The sequence below is a fragment of the Lipotes vexillifer genome, unplaced genomic scaffold, assembly GCF_000442215.2.
Source record: "Lipotes vexillifer unplaced genomic scaffold, Lipotes_vexillifer_v1.1 scaffold611, whole genome shotgun sequence".
In the NCBI taxonomy this organism is placed as follows: Eukaryota; Metazoa; Chordata; class Mammalia; order Artiodactyla; family Lipotidae; genus Lipotes; species Lipotes vexillifer.
In genome coordinates, this window is record NW_006785619.1 from 615,209 (window position 1) to 620,642 (window position 5,434).

At 52.1% G+C, this 5,434-nt stretch overlaps 1 pseudogene; it reads left to right on the forward strand.

Moving 5' to 3' along the window:
- Window positions 1-3,859: 3,859 nt before the first annotated feature.
- On the forward strand, window positions 3,860-4,962 carry LOC103081777 (apoptogenic protein 1, mitochondrial-like; annotated as a pseudogene).
- The last annotated feature ends 472 nt before the right edge of the window (window positions 4,963-5,434 follow it).

Consider the following 5,434-nt stretch of genomic DNA (forward strand, 5'->3'; position numbering starts at 1 on the left):
CCCCTGCATCGGCAGGCGGACTCTCGACCACTGCACCACCAGGGAAGCCCGGCGCTTGCTTTTTGATGTAAGAGAGCCTCATCCTCCCCTAATCAGAGATCCCTCAGAGCCGTCCCAGAAATCTTCCCCTTGACCAAACTGATCCCTGACACCCATGCACTCACACACACTCACACGCTCACACACACTCACACAGTTGGCCAAGGCTCACAGGGTGTTGAAAGAGGAAAGAAGGAGGCCTAACTCCTTGCAGTTAGTCCCACGGCCCTGGGCGCCCCCGTCCCCAGGGTCCTGAGAAGTCGGTGACAAGGTGAGGGACAGGAGGGTCATGCAGAAGCCTGGGGGCAGCTGTCACCAAGAAAGGAAATCCAGCCCTACACCCTGCACCTCCCCTAAGAGGGGCGGCTCAGACGCTCTGTCCCTGTGAGTGGGGCAGACCCAGGGAGAGTCGGGGTTACAGAAAAAAGCAGGAGCTGAGTGGAGAGAGCGAGAGCCACCTAATGCTCGCCTTTCAGAAATGGGGGGCGGCCTCCCCTCACTTTTTCTGTGCTGATGGTCATTCTCCTCGTTGTCCAGATGCTGAAGATCTTGATACTCCTTTGTCATGGTAGGGCTGGCTGGACCTGGGACCAGGTCAGGGCTGGGGTTAGGGCTGAGGCTATGGCTGAACAGAGTTGGGGTGTGTGGTCCAGTACCTTTCTAGGTGATCAGCAGGAGACCTTTCTTCTTGCTCCCATTCCCTCCCAGGCCTGACATCCAAAATCTACCTTCTACAGTTTTCCCACTCCATCCCCAGCCCTCCTGACATGGGTCCCCTCCCTCCCCTCCCCCACCCCACCTCCCAGTTAGTACCCCCCCACAGCCGTTCTTCCCCTTTTACTTGCTGAAGGTCTCAAGGTCGACTCCTGGGTCCCTCGATGCTGCACAGATCCCAGGCTAAGAAACGAGCTGAAGCCTGGAGGATTAGGGTGCGCAGACAGCCCTGGATGGTGGGAGAGGAGGGGGCAGGGTCCATATGAGGGCCCTGAGCCCTGTGCGTCTGCCTGTCTGTACGTCTGCGTGTCTATGTGTCCAAACACACCAAACCTGGCATCTCCAGTGCCCGGGACTTTGGACGTAAACAGAGGTAGAACTGGATTTGGAACACTGTGGGTGTGGGGCTGGGAGTGGGGGATGGGTTGCCCCTTCTTTTCTTCCCAGGGGTGGGGAGTCTCCCCGGTCTGTCCCCATTCCTTGTATGCAGTCACCTCACTCATGGCACCGTTTGGGAGGGGGCCAGGCCAGGAGGGGCCAGGGTGCAGTTTGCCGTTTCCCCTCTGCCCCTCCCCCCTTTCACTTCCTGCCTCTGAATTTCCCAGAATTGGTGGTGTCTCCAAATATCCCTGACCGGGATCAGAGGGGCCGATCTCTGCTCTTGCCCAATCCAGGCCTGTGACCCTGGCATCTGAGCCTGGGCCCGGCTTCACTGGGGCTCAGCCGCCAGACTCCCCAGCCTGGGGCTGAATGGCTTTGCTCTCCGCGGGGAGTAAAGTCCTCCCAGCTGCGTAGGGGGCGGTGCGGGGAGAGGCAGAACAGGCTTTTCCCACTCAGCCGGGATTGGTGCCAACAAACCTCCAGTGATTCCTGTGTGCTTTTCCTTCATTACCTCCTCTCATTAGCCCCCCCCCCCCCCCCCCCCCCCCCGCCAGCACATCCCTATTCAATTCGCAGATGAGGAAACCGAGACCCTCAATGGTAAGAACTTACCCAGGGTCACACTGCAAGGAACAGCAGAGGGAGGGCTGGGATGTAGGCAGCTGGACTCCAGGACCTGTGTGCTGCCCCCAGAGCCAGGGTCCTGTCCCGTCACCATAGCTGGGCCCCGGGGTCCCAGAAATGCTAAAAGTGGTCCCTCACAGCCCCAGGGAGAGTTCAGGGAGTGCTGTGTTCAGAGGAGTGTCTGGATTGGAATTATGCTAAATTAGAAATTGGGCAATGTTAAAGACGTGAATAAGTCTCGCTTTAGGACCAAATGTGAAGTCACGGGAATCCTACGTTACAGTTATTTCAGTGAGAAAACTAGACCTCAGTTAGGAGAGTTTACATTACATGAGATATTCAGGAACACGTCCCTTGCATAAAATAAGAAGCCCTGTGTCTGTGTCTCCTTTGTCTGTGTCTTGAAAAGCCCCACGTTGTCTGCATGCACTGGGACTGTGGCCAGTAATTTTGGTGACTGTTGGGCTGTTAATTTGGCTTTCTCTGATATTATCGCTTACGATCCGGTTCATTCAGGCAAACAAACCTACGATGTTTCGGTCAGAATAGTGGTCACCCTTACAGGAGTGGTGATTGGAAGGGAGCTTCTGGGCGATGGAAATGTTCTACTTCTTGAACTGGATGCCAGCTGCAAGGCTGTGTTCAGTTTGTAAAACTGCTGAAAGCTGTACGCTTAAGATCTGTGCATTCTTCTGTTTGCATCTTACACGGGAATAAGATGTTCCTGCAACCTGGTTCTACCCTATTACCATATTCCTAAACCTATTGCTTAGGGAGCAGTACTTGGACCAGTGCCGAAAAATACGCCAAAGCCAACAAGTTTAGGGTGAGAGTCAGAGGTGATAAAACACTGTGAAGAAAGCCAGACAAACAACACGATACACCCGGTGGCTGACTTACAAGCCACCTGTACGATACCAGAGATAATCCTGAGAAACTAAAACGTAGCTAAAAACAAAACAACAACACATGGCAGTAGATATATGCACCCTGAGAACTCTTTACATCTATCCCTTTAAGAATATATACCTTGGGATTTCCTTGGCGGTCCAGTGGTTAGGACTCCGCACTTCCACAGCAGGGGTCCTGGGTTTGATCCCTGGTCAGGGAATGCACAAGCTGCGCAGCAAGGCCAAAAGACAAAAAACAGAGAAGAATGTATACCTTGAATTATGCAAGGTCTTCAGGGACATAGCCTCGTGTATTCATTTTCTATTGCAGAGTAACAACGCACCCCAAACTTAGTGGCTTGAAATGACACCCATTTATTAGCTCATAGCTTCGTAGGGCAGAAGTCCAAGCTGGCTTCTCTGCTCAGGGTCTGACAAAGCTGAGATTAAGGTGCTGGCAGGACTGTATTCATTTTTGGAGGCAAAGGAGAAGAATCTGCCCCCAAGCTCTTTCAGGTTTGCTGATAGAATCCAGTTCCTTGCAGCCGTAGGATTGAGGTCCCCATCTCCTTGCTGGCTGTCGTCTGGGGGCCACCCTCTGTTCCTCGAGGCCACCTGCCTTCCTCATCGCATGGCCCCTCCATCTGCAAAGTCAGCAACAAGGTGCAGATCTCTCTGACTCCCCCTGTGCTTTCAAAGGGGCTCCTGGGATTAGATTAGGCCCACCTGGAGAATCTTCCTGTCCTAAGGTCAGCTGTGTACATGACATACACAACAACTTAAGAACAGGAGTCAGAAGTGATGAGACACTAAGAAGAAAGCCAGACAAACAACACGATACACTGGGTGCTGATTTACAAGCCAGCCCCCTGTACAATGTGTACGGCCATAGGTAAGGGTCACTCCCTATAACATAACAATTGTGAGAGAGATATCTCAGCATGTCCTCAGGTGCTGGGGAGGACAGTATGGAATCTTGGGGGCCACTTTTAGAACTCTGCCTCTTCATGCAAAGCGACGCTGTCCCCTCTGAGTACACTTCACCTTGGGATTTGGAGCACGTGCAGAGAGCAATTCAGAGAGGCCGGGCTCCAAACCTGGGAATCCCACCACCAGGCTCCCTAGGGGAGCTCTGTGACGCTGGCCTGAAAGAACAGGAAGGATTTTTTATCAGCTGTAATAAGCAAGTGACCCTGGAAAGAGTTTGAGAAATGTCCAGAGTTGTAGCTTGGGCCACCCTGAAGAAGGCATTCAATCTCGGGGTGAGGCATCTTGAATGTCATTCAGAAGCACAGAGGTCTCCAAACTGGGGGGACACGTGCCCCAGGGGGATCACAAGATCATCCATTAAGAAGGTGGCAAGAGGCGGACTCGAGGGCTCACGCCAAGGAGTGCTTCCCAGAACTTCTGCTGCCAGTGTCCTTGTCCCCATGGTGAGCCACGGCCATCCCCCTTCTGCAGGAAACCCTCCAACACTATAGCAGGTCTCAAGATTCTGCCCTCCAAGAAAATCTTGCCATGATTGGATAGGACCCCCAGATAAATATTCCAACCTTCAACCTGTTCACTTTTACATCAGTGAAACTGAATCACCATTGGAACAAAAGTTAAGAGAATTAAGACAAGAAACACAAGAACGGAACCAACAGTTCTGGGCAAACCAGAATTTGACTTTTCTAAAGGCTTTGAGATGGGCCACTTCTCAGGAAGTCCACATCCAGACTTCTCCAGAGCACTGAGAGCTGTGTCCTAGCCAAGGAAAAACAAAAAGACGAAGAAAGGGAGTTCTGATAGCTGTCTTCTTTTAGGAAAAAGAAGAATTTACTGACTCAAGACTAAAAGCCAAAGGCCTGGAACTGAGAGCTGAATCAGGTCAAAAAGCAACATTGAATGCAGAAGAAATGGCTGACTTTTTTTTTTTTTTTTTTTAGGTACGCAGGCCTCTCACTGTCGTGGCCTCTCCCGTTGCGGAGCACAGGCTCCGGACGCGCAGGCTCAGCGGCCATGGCTCACGGGCCCAGCCGCTCCGCGGTATGTGGGATCCTCCCGGACCGGGGCACGAACCCATGTCCCCTGCATCGGCAGGCGGACGCTCAACCACATTTCGGGGAAGCCCGAAATGGCTGACTTTTACAAGGAATTTTTAAGTAAACATTTTTGGAAGCACACGTATTATAACAGGGACTGGTACAAGCGTAATTTTGCCATCACCTTCTTCATGGGAAAAGTGGTCCTGGAGAGGACTTGGAACAAGCTTAGTCTGAAATAAAAGAAGACCAGCAATGAGGAGCCCACCCTGACCCGCCCACCCTGAACCACCCACCGGCGTCTGAGTTTCCACGAGAAGCAGCTGCTTATAGGAGCTCATTTTACAAGGGCTCTAAAACCTGTGAGTGCAGGGCAGGCTGGGAGGACGCGGGTCCTGGTGCGCTGTGGCCCATGTGGCTCCGTCCTGACTGTGGATTCCAAGCAGGCTCTTGGTCACAGAAGTGATGTTAAATAAAACCCAAGCACTGTGGGGAAAAAAAAAAAAAAAAAAAGAGGGTGTGGCAAGAAAACATTAGAACTTTATTTAGGGAATCCCCTGACGGTCCAGTGGTTAGGACTCTGGGCTTTCACTGCTGAGGGCCCAGGTTCAATCCCTGGTGGGGAGCTAAAGTCCCTCAAGCTGTGTGGTGTGGCAAAAAAAAAAAAAAAAAAAAAAAAACTTTTTTTTTTTTTTTTTTTTTTGCGGTACGCGGGCCTCTCACTGCTGTGGCCTCTCCCGTTGCGGAGCACAGGCTCCA